At 37.5% G+C, this 10,840-nt stretch overlaps 1 pseudogene; it reads left to right on the top strand.

Annotated features, from left to right (window-relative positions):
* The first annotated feature begins 472 nt into the window (after positions 1-472).
* Positions 473-2,391, top strand: LOC107659062 (zona pellucida sperm-binding protein 3-like; annotated as a pseudogene).
* The last annotated feature ends 8,449 nt before the right edge of the window (positions 2,392-10,840 follow it).

Raw genomic sequence — 10,840 nt, forward strand, 5'->3', positions numbered from 1 at the left:
AGCTGTTTTGAAGTGTAGAGGATGCGAAAGTGTTTTGTTGTTTGGTAGTTGACAGAGTCTGTGAGAACACAACTGCACAGGAGTTTATATGGCAGTGGATTATCATTGGGAGGCTTTAATGTGTGCATGAGACATAAACATTGTCGGGGTGTATATAAGTTTATTTCCAACTGGGTACCTCTCACTACTTATGACATGCTACATCTCACAAGAGCAATATGTATACAATCAAAAATATATTTGTCTTATTTAACTGTCATATTATCTCAAACTAAGGTTTAAAAAATACGATGAAAATACAAAGAAATCACTACGTGAAAAGAAACGTTTGCTAATGAAACCAACATGGACTACAGCCAGTCTTGTTAGTGATCTCCTTTGTGGCAGGAATGGTAATTAAGAAGCAAGTCTGGAGAAACATTAAGCTTGTCAAAAGGGGGTGGAGTCACTGCAATTTCCTGCTCTAGAAAAAGGCACAGCAGGCACACCACAAGTATTTTGAGGTTATCAGAGTTTTATGATAATGGTATTGATGGATTTTATTAGTGCTGGATTCTTTCTGCTTCTTGCAGTTGACTTGTCTTTGGCACAGTGGTCAGGATTTCAACAAGGCCAGGATCCAGTAAGATTCCAACAAGAACAGTCAACCGTTTTAGCTCTTCAGCAAGCTGTCCAAAGTCTACAGACGTCAACTGCTTTTAGACCTACAAGACCTGTAATGAGTCCTGCTTGGGTAGATCCATGGAAATTCCAAGAACCTGGAAACACTCAGTCTAAACAGCTAATGCAGGCTCCTGTGGCACCTTTGACCTAGCATTTTCCTGTAGTACCAGAAGAACCCCAACAGCCAGATGTTCCTTTTGACTTGCATGTACCTACCCCTGCATGGAGTATTGCTGCACAATGTGGAGAGAGCTCTGTGCATGTGGAGGTTAAGAAGGACTTCTTTGGTGCTGGTCACTCCATTCCTCCGTTTAGGAGGCTGTGCAGTTGTAGGGGAGGATCCAGAAGCTCAAGCGCTTATTTGAGTATGAGCTCCAGACATGTGGCAGCTCTCTGATGGTGAGTGACTACTTCTTGATTACAGCAGTAATTGACCGTATAAGTAACTGTACAGACTTAATTTCATTTCAGATGACTGACAGTGAGCTGGTCTATACGTTTACCCTGTTTTATACTCCTGAGGCTGTAGTAGGAACTCCCATTGTAAGAACTGATGCAGCAGCTGTTGGAATTGAGTGCCACTATTTGAGGTATTTATAAAAAAAAGTTTCGCTACAGGTTACTGATTTGTTCCTGTTTTTTTTTTTTTTTTTTTTTTTTACACCCCCCCCACCCCCCCCCTGCCTGCAGATGCCTGGATGTTTGAGCGGCCATCCAATCAGTACTTCCTAGGGCAGTTTCTGAGAATTGAAGCTTCTGTGAAGCAGTACAACCACGTTCCTTTGTGCTTGTTTGTGGATGATTGTGTGGCTACTGCAGTCCCTGATGTGAGCTCTGCTCCAAGATATTCCTTTTATTGAGAACCATGGGTGTGTAAGGATTAATTTATTGACCTCCTGTGTTGCTAGAACCTATTTTATTTTTTTTATTTTCTTTGCTTTAGGTGCCTGGTTGATGCAACGCTTACAGGTTCAACTTCTAGTTTTATGTGCCGGGTTCAGAATGACAAAGTGCACTTTCAGTTGGAGTCTTTCAGATTCCAGCAGTCAAATAGTGCTCTGGTATGTAGTGATGCTGTAATTCAGTACTAAGAGCTGGTTGTTCTTCCCCTGCTTGCAGAGTTTACTTTTAAAGTGCTTTTATAGGTCTACATCACATGTGCTTTGAGGCAGTTGTGGCATCAACCCCCATAAGTCCAGAGAACAAGGCTTGCTGCTTTGCAAATGGGTATATCCTGACAGAATAAGTTTCCACCACATAAGATGTATTCTGAATGGGTAACTATTTTCCTGTTTTATAGATGGTTTTCCGCTGATGACAATGACCAGGTGTGCATGTGCTGTGATTCCACATGTGGCTCCAGCTGGAAAGGGCAAGCACTGTCTGAATCTGGTGAAGATGTGTTCTAAGGTTTATTCTCTGTAGCTAAACCTATGACAATGCCTTTATTTAATTATTTCTTTCCTCCCCAATGCCTTGTTTCAGAAGGGAAAGCAGCCATTGGCCCCATTGTCGTCTCTAATTGATGTGGATTGTAAGAAGTGGCCAATAAAGATCTGAAAGCGACACCTCTTGAGTTCTTTCTAGAGGATGGTGTTGGGCTCTTTTACACCTTGACATGGTCTTGCACCTGCATTGGCACCTTGCATGGAAGTTTAGTTACTAGTGACCAGTGGTGGCTCGTGGCTTTTAAAATCGAGGTGGCACACTAATTGTATTGGTCTGGGGATCCCTGCTTATTATTATTATTATTATTATTATTATTATTATTATTATTATTATTATTATTATTATTATTATTATTATTATTATTATTATTATTATTATTATTATTATTATTATTATTATTATTATTATTATTAGCTTAACCACTTTAAAATGGCTTTTTGGTTGCTTTTAGTCAGAAAATGACACGCATACAGCAAGATACTATAGTTTCACTTACCCGGCCTATCACTTGAAGCAAACATCCATCCCTTAAATGTCTGTTAAAAGAGCTGACTGCTGTAACATTAGTCTGTATCCAGCTTAGGCGTGTTCTCCCTTTTTAATTTGTGTATATACTGTTTGAATGACAGCTTGGTAAATCTGTTGGCGATCAAATATTCAATATTGCTACTCATAAGTACTTGGTACATTATCAGTGCAGTGGGAGACATTGTTACTAATATCACGTAATTTGTCTCTATTATGATTGGTTGATTATCAGAAGGGAGGCTAGCCTCCCTTGCAAGATCCTCTCAACACTCCTCAGTGCTGAAAGTGAACACTTGATGGTGATTTGGCTTTTTTTTTTTTTTTTTTTTTTTTTTAAACCAACGGTGGCACGAGAGCTCAGCTCTCCCCCGGCCTCCCCTTCTCTATCATTTAGCGGTTGTAATTACTAGTGATGCAAAGTCCGATTAACTTCCGTGAACTGGTTATTTTCGGACAGATCGGCTCATTGAACCGGTTCAAAAAGTCGATTCATCGGTTCCTGACGTCAAGCAATACGCATTTATTTTCTAACAACTCGGTGCCATGTATCAATGAAAAATTCAAATAAGTAATTTGTCAATGCATATTGAAACATTCAAAAAGAAAGTTATTTGTGTGAAAAGCATATTGCTGATTATTGTCATATAATTCACTTAAGTTAATGGTGTTTGTGGATAACATCACTAGTAATTACATAAGCAGATTCGGCACATTCGCGATAGAAAAGCAGTGCTTTCCAACTTCAGTAACGTGTTATATTACAGATGTGAAGTTACAAACAAAAAATACATGTTCTGAGATATAAACTGAAATTAATTGTGAATTTTATTAACATTAAATCACCCTCCTCCCTTTTTCACCTCAAAATTTTGGGGAAGCTGTGCCTCCACTGCCTTCCCTGACGAGCCGCCACTGCTAGTGATGTTGACATTTGTGTTTTTTTTTTTTTCTTTCTGACAGCCATGACATTTGTTTCAAAAGTGAAAATCATGAAACTGTAGTAGAAAACTTCAAATGCTAGGGAAGTGGGAAAACTTGAATCTTAACACTTGTGCACTAGTTTTGTGGAAAACGTACTGACTACCAGTGCGTCGCAACTGTAAAATCTAACAAATGTGCTAACTTTATTTTTGTTGACTTGACTTAAAGTGCTATTGTTTGGTTACCTTACTGATGTGCAGTGTTGGGGAGTACCTAGTTACATGTAACGGCGTTATGTAATTTAATTACAAAATAAATGTAACTGTAATCAGTTACAGTTACTTATGAAAATGTTAACGATTACAAAGGGGGTTACATTGGAATACTTACACGTCCACATTCAGATTTAATTGATTTCTTTCCCAAATTGCACTGACTACTCTAAAATATGAGACATACGGCCGCGATGCGGAAAACACGGAGTGGTTTGTAGAATCCAGTCATAAAAACGGGAATCAAAACGCGATATGGACTATAGTGTCTGTGAATATTAAGCCACAAAAAGACAAATGAATCCTGCACGTTCTGCTTGTCTCTTTGGAAATCAGGCACGGACTGGCCATCAGCAGCCGATTTGGCCCGCTGCTTTTTTTATATATGTGATTATTATTATTACATAATTGCCTGCCGAATGTATTAAAGCGATTATTTCCGAATTCGCCATTCGATAATCTCTAATAAATCATGAATCGGTTAGACGTGACTGGCAATGCTTCGGCTTGCGCGTGCGCTCCGCCAAACGGTTTGGATCAGAGTAATCAATGCGAGACAGAGAATGGAGTGGACTGTGGAAGCGCACAGGTGGAGCAGAGAAGCACAACTACTATTCAGGGTTTCAAGTGCAGGTCAGATTCATCTGTAAATATGCTATTGTTGTTTTGTCTTTGTACTTAAGCAGTAGCAGCCCATTGCTAAATAGTCATCACTCAAAATACTGTACACTAGCCTAAAGGACATCATTATCTATTTTAAAGTTACAATAGTAATTTAGCAGACAAATAATCGTTTTTGATGCGAGTTATAACAGCGATTTTGGCTCTTTGTCTGAGCCTTTGTGCAGGTATTAACTGTTTTTTTCCCCCAAAGTATTGTTAGATGCAGTTTCCTGTAGTTATGCGTAGGGATGCAACGATTGTAGATTTTGTTGGTACGATTATTGTCTGAGGAATAATCACGGTTTTACGATTATGATGATTTGTTGGCACGATTATAGTCTGAGGAATAATCACGGTTATACGATTATGGCGATTATTATGCATTTATTCATTTCACAACATTACTAATGTATAAAATCACATGAACACTCTTTAGATATTAAAGTGTTATTTATTGCTGGCTTTTGAAACAGAAATAACACGGTAACCAACAATACAGCACAAAATAATAATAAACAAAAGACAAACAAAAGTCCATCTCTCCCATTGGAATTAAAAAAAGGTGACCTCTGCTCTATAAACATCCATGACAGTATTTATCTTTTGAAAATAACAAATGGAAATAGATCACAAAAGTATTGAATGTTTTCAGTTTGTACCTTCTTTACATTTCTTTTGGACCTGGGGTAGAGAATTTGGAAACATGGTGAAAAAAAAAATCTTGTTGGTTTTTACTTATGAATAATACTACAACAGGGATAGTAAATAACAAAGTTAATGAAGTATTATTAATATATATTAACTTTATCCCACAGGGGAAACTGTTACTAATGATGGAAATAAACTGAAATATTATTGTAATCAACTGTCATCCATACAAATTCATTTTAATAATCTTTATAATAATTCATATGATTTTACATGTGGCCTGAGAAAATCATGTCTATTATTTTGGTTTGTGAGATCGGAGATCGCGCTGCGCACCTGTACAAACATTCAGGAGGACACAAACTTCTTGAGAATGCTGCCCCGTGACTTTTATTAATAAAATAGATAGCCTACTGGAGAGACGCACAGACGCAGGTAGCCTAATCCACACAGGCAACTGTCACCTCTCTCTCTCTCTCTCTCTCTCTCTCTCTCTCTCTCTCTCTCTCTCTCAAACCTCGAATAATTAATTCAAGTAGCTAAATGTTATAATTAATTCCAATAAATGTGATCTTACCGAACTATTTCATCTCTTTCTGATCTGAAGCGGACAGAATGCGGAGCTAACCAGCTGTAGCTTCGCGTCAGGTGGCTCTTGCCTTCACGTCATGCATTAAAATCATTCAATGTACAGCTAGCCGTGCATCATCCCTTATGTATTCGCTCTTTAGCAGCAGTTTTTTACAGCAATATTTAAATGACACCCTGGTCATTCTTGGTGTACCCAAAATGGTCCCACACTATCGACAGGCATTTCTCTGGTGGAAATAAAGCTTTGCTGTTTGGTCCCTCTGTCACAGTTAATCTAACGCATGTAGTAGCCCCGGTGCCTCTGATAAGTACGTCATTTTAAGCTGGTGCACCGCTAGAGTAACTTTGTTTTTGTTTTGCGCAAGCTGCAACAGTTCTGTTCGCTTCCCTCTCCCTCTGTCAGTTCATCTAATGCAGTAGCCTCCATGCCTCTGATAAGCACGTCATTTTAAGCTGGTGCACCGCTGGTGTAACTTTTTTCGTTTTGCGCAAGCTGCAACAGTTCCGTTCCGTGTAACAGAAACACTCGGTTTAGCGGAACCTTTACGATTAATTAACCGTGACGTTTTAAAGCGCGGTTAATCGCGAAACCGGTTAATCGCTGCATCCCTAGTTATGCGAAGATTTGGTTTCAAAAACAGTATCTGCATTGAACTTCAGATCAATCTCAAAGTAAAAGGCGGTACTAAAGTCAGATTTTTTTTAGTGGATGTGTTCAGTTATTATCATAATTCAAGTGATGAAGGATTTTGAAAGTCTGGCAGTAATCATTGTTGAGCACATGCTGTAAGGTTAACCCTGCATGGTGTAAATGTTTGAAAATGATTAACAGTTGAAAACATTCATTAGAAATTTAGAAAAGTAATCAAAAAGTAATCAGTTACATTACTTTAATAAAGTAATTAAAAAAGTTACACTACTATTACATTTTAAATAGGGTAACTTGTAATCTGTAACCTATTACATTTTCAAAGTAACCTTCCCAACACTGCTGATGTGGATCTATTAAATCTTACTATTTGTGCTAAAAGTCCTAGTTATTCAAATATCCCTAGTTAAGGTTACGTACTTTGACTGTGCAAGCCATGCAACAATTGACGTCATCAAGGTTTGGATCAGTGTTACCAGCTTGGCAATTGTTTTGCTTGATTTAGCAATTTTGCAGACTACCCATAGCTGCTTTTTCTTCAAAAAGCACCTAGCAACAAATTTGGGTATTAAAATAGATTTGGCATCTTTTAGCAACAGATTCAAATAAGGCACACATTTTCCCTCTAGTTTACACAGAGGAAATCAAAGGTGTCTAGCAGTACACATCACATGGATTAAAGGTGGGGTAAGTGTTTTTTTTCTTTTTTCTTTTCCAAAAACGCTTTAGAAAACTGATTCGGGCCAACTAGCAAAACCAACTTGTAGCCAATCAGCAGTAAGGGGCATGTCTGCTCATGATGTGGAGGAGAGAGCGTTCAGTGCACAGGACGGACATTAGCGAGCCGAGTGACAGAAACATAGAGATGGCAGATAAAAAAAACAAAAGAGGAAAATGTCTGCGGCACAAAAGAAGGCTTAAGGCAAGAAGTAGGACCCGTGTAGATATCGGATCAGCTTTCCAGCGCTGGAGAGAACTCAAGGAGCGGAAGGCCTGCGATCGAACACCGAGGTTGTTTTGTTCTCGATAGGTGAGTAACACCGTGTCTGCGCCGCAACAGCTAAAGTCTGTCTAGTCCACTGGACATGACAAAGCGACCGTTGAAAATCATTTGAAATTTGTGTCAATACGTCATGAATAGAACGCAGCAGCAGTTTTCTGTCGGGATTTATCGTGTCGTAGACCATAGATGTGTGTGTGTGTGTATATATATATCTATGGTGTAGACAGCATCACTGATTATAATGAGTTCCATAGTATTTGTCGCGCCGCACCACTCGCGTCTGGTGTAGACACGGTGTAACATTGGTTTTGCTTTGTTTCACAGAACTAATCGTTGCGTACGTATGTGTGGGGTGGAGCTATCAAAATGGGGCGAGACCCTTTTGGGGTATAGGGGCGTGTTTGTTTTGATGATTTCAAATGTCAACCTTGGCTACCAGAAATCGTTTACCCCACCTTTAAGTTGCTATTTGCAATGGTTCAATAATAGTTCATTTATGAAAACACCTTGTTGTTAGTTTGTGCCTGCGTTTGTTGATCAGATCAGTTAAATATGTAGAAAAATGGAAAAGGTACTGGTAATTTTCTGTCAGGACATTCTCAGTTAAGTTGTAACCTGAAAACACAAAATACAATGCATAATCTTATATTCAGGTTTAAAAAAAAACAAAACTGTGAAATCAATACAGAAAATTCCTAGTTTTATAAGAAAATAGGCCTACATAAAATGTAATTGTTCAAAAATCTATGTGTTCAATATTATGTTGTAATTAAAAATAATTATATATTGTTATTTATAGTTTTACTAACAAATCTCAATTAATATTACAAAACGTATTCTTTTTTTTTTTTTTTTGAGATTTGAGTGATCTGATTGTGTATTCTATGCAATTTTGCATTGTGATTTACATGATGTCATCATGCAATTACGGTGACGCACAATATGGACTTACAGAGATTGACTTTTCCTAAAAATATTTTTGTATTTATCAGAAGAAAGTAATATACACAGAGGTTAGCATGAGGGTGATCAATTAGAATTTTAATTTGGTGGTGGACTATCTCATTAAATTAAATGGATTGTCGGTAGTGCTGTCAAACAATTAATCGCATCCAAAATAAAAGTTGTTTTGTTTACGTGTGTGTGTGTGTGTGTGTGTGTGTGTGTGTGTGTGTGTGTATGTATATTTATATTTATATATATATAAAAACATACGCATGCATGTATATATTTAAGAAAAATGTTATGTTTAAATATTAAATATACTTATAATGAATATTAATATAAACGTAAATATTTTCAACATATATACTGTATGTGTATATATGTGTGTGTGTGTGTATAGATATACACACACATATATTATGTAAACAATAACTTATTTTGGATGCGATTAATTGTTTGACAGCTCTAATTGTCAGCAAATTAAAAACAATAAGACATTCTTTACACATACAGAATAACATTAAGTTTCATTTTAAATACTCTTCCCTCTTTTCAGGAAACTGAGGTTACTCTTCAACATACTGCAGGTCTCCATGGCATTCCTGTCCTGCTTGTGCACAACACAGGAAAGGTTTTATTTTCATGTATTCTCTTGATTCAGCAGTTTTGTTTACTTGTTGACACAAGTTGTCATTGCAATACATGCCAAGGAGTTAGTATGAGCAAATGTTTTTGTTTTTTGTTACTATGTATGTTATAGTATATTGAGTGTGCATTCTTTTTATTGTTTATCTAACTGTCTTGGAGCTAATCCTGACGAGTTAGTTATTAAGTTTAATGGGCTATGTTCAAATATACTTGATGCTGTTGCCCCTTTTAAACTGAAAAGACCTAGAAGTTGTGTACATCCTTGGTTTAATGATGAAACTAGGGTGATTAGACAGAAATGGAGAAAAGCAAAGAGGAAGTGGAACCGATCCCCGGTTAAATTGCAAATATCATATGATTGCGTCAAAGAGTGTATGATTCACTATCAAAAAACTGTTAAGATTGCAAAGGCAAATTATTTCTCTGATCTTATTGCTAAAAACGCTCATGGTCCAAAAATATTATTTAATACAATTAATAGTGTGCTAAATCCGATGTCTAATTTATATCCGGATCCGTCTCCTATGGCCTGTGAAAACTTTCTTAAGTTTTTTACTGACAAGATCGATGTTATAAGATCATGTATTGTTCCCTCCTCTCTGGACTTCCCTCAGTCCACATCAATTTCTACATATTTATCTGAATTTACTCCAGTGTCTCACAGTTACCTGGTGCAAATTATTTATAAAATGAAGCCCACTCTTTGTTCATTGGATGTTGTTCCTCCTCGTCTATTATTAGAGACACTTGACACTATTAGTCCTAGTTTATTGTCAATAATTAATAGCAGTTTAATCAGTGGAATAGTCACATCTTATTTTAAGCATGCCACAGTGCAGCCGCTACTCAAAAAACCAAATCTTGATCCAACAGTTTTAAATAATTACCGTCCCATTTCTAAATGACCGTTTTTATCAAAAGTTTTGGAGAAAGTTGTGTTTAATCAGCTTTCTTCTTTTCTACAGGAAAATGGTAATTTCAATAAATATCAGTCTGGCTTCAGACCTCAACACAGTACAGAATCTGCATTGCTAAAAGTATTAAACGACTTATTGTTGATTGTTGATTCCGGCAATTGTGCTGTTTTAATTTTGCTGGACCTTAGTGCCTAGTTCTTGTCCTTTGTCAGTCATTAAACGTCATCCTGTCCTCCTGATGTGTCGAGTCCTGTGATCTCCAGCCTTTGTTTACTAAACCCTTTTGAGTTACTTTACTCTGTGTCTCCTCGCTCCTTCGTTCCCGTGTTCCTCGTGTGTGTGAACCGTGACAATGAGATTACAGATAAAATCTTTCTTTTACAGATAAAATGAGCCAAAAAAGAGGTTTAACTCGGACTGAAAAGTCAATTAAATTTATTTTATTTTTTTTATTATTATTATAGTTAAACCTCTTTTTTGGCTCATTTTATCTGTAAAAGAAAACATGCCTAATAATTCTGCACACCTGAATAAAAGGAGTTTTTCACTTCCAGCCTTCATCGACAATTATATATCATTCATAAATTATTAAATACAAACTTAATAGTAGTTATTAAGATTGATGTGGTTTGGAATTGGTCAAATGTGCTTGGAAAAACAAATATCATCAGAATATCAACATGCCTAATAATTATACACGTGGTGTATATCTGACCGGGCTGATGTCAAGCCAAGTCAGCCGGGGCTATCTCCAGCCCGCTGGCCTCGCCGAAGACAACCCTGCCGGACGCTCAGAACCGGCCCGCCAAGCGTTCAGATGGCAAGCCTGCCGGCAGCGCATATGGCAAGCCCTCCGGATATTAATGTGGCAAGCCCGCCAGACGTTCAACACTCCAGTTCGCCGACCACGCCTTTTCCCCCCGATCCAGAAGAGGATGCTAGG

This window comes from Sinocyclocheilus anshuiensis, unplaced genomic scaffold (genome assembly GCF_001515605.1).
Source record: "Sinocyclocheilus anshuiensis isolate Anshui unplaced genomic scaffold, SAMN03320099.WGS_v1.1 scaffold811, whole genome shotgun sequence".
NCBI classification, from domain to species: Eukaryota; Metazoa; Chordata; class Actinopteri; order Cypriniformes; family Cyprinidae; genus Sinocyclocheilus; species Sinocyclocheilus anshuiensis.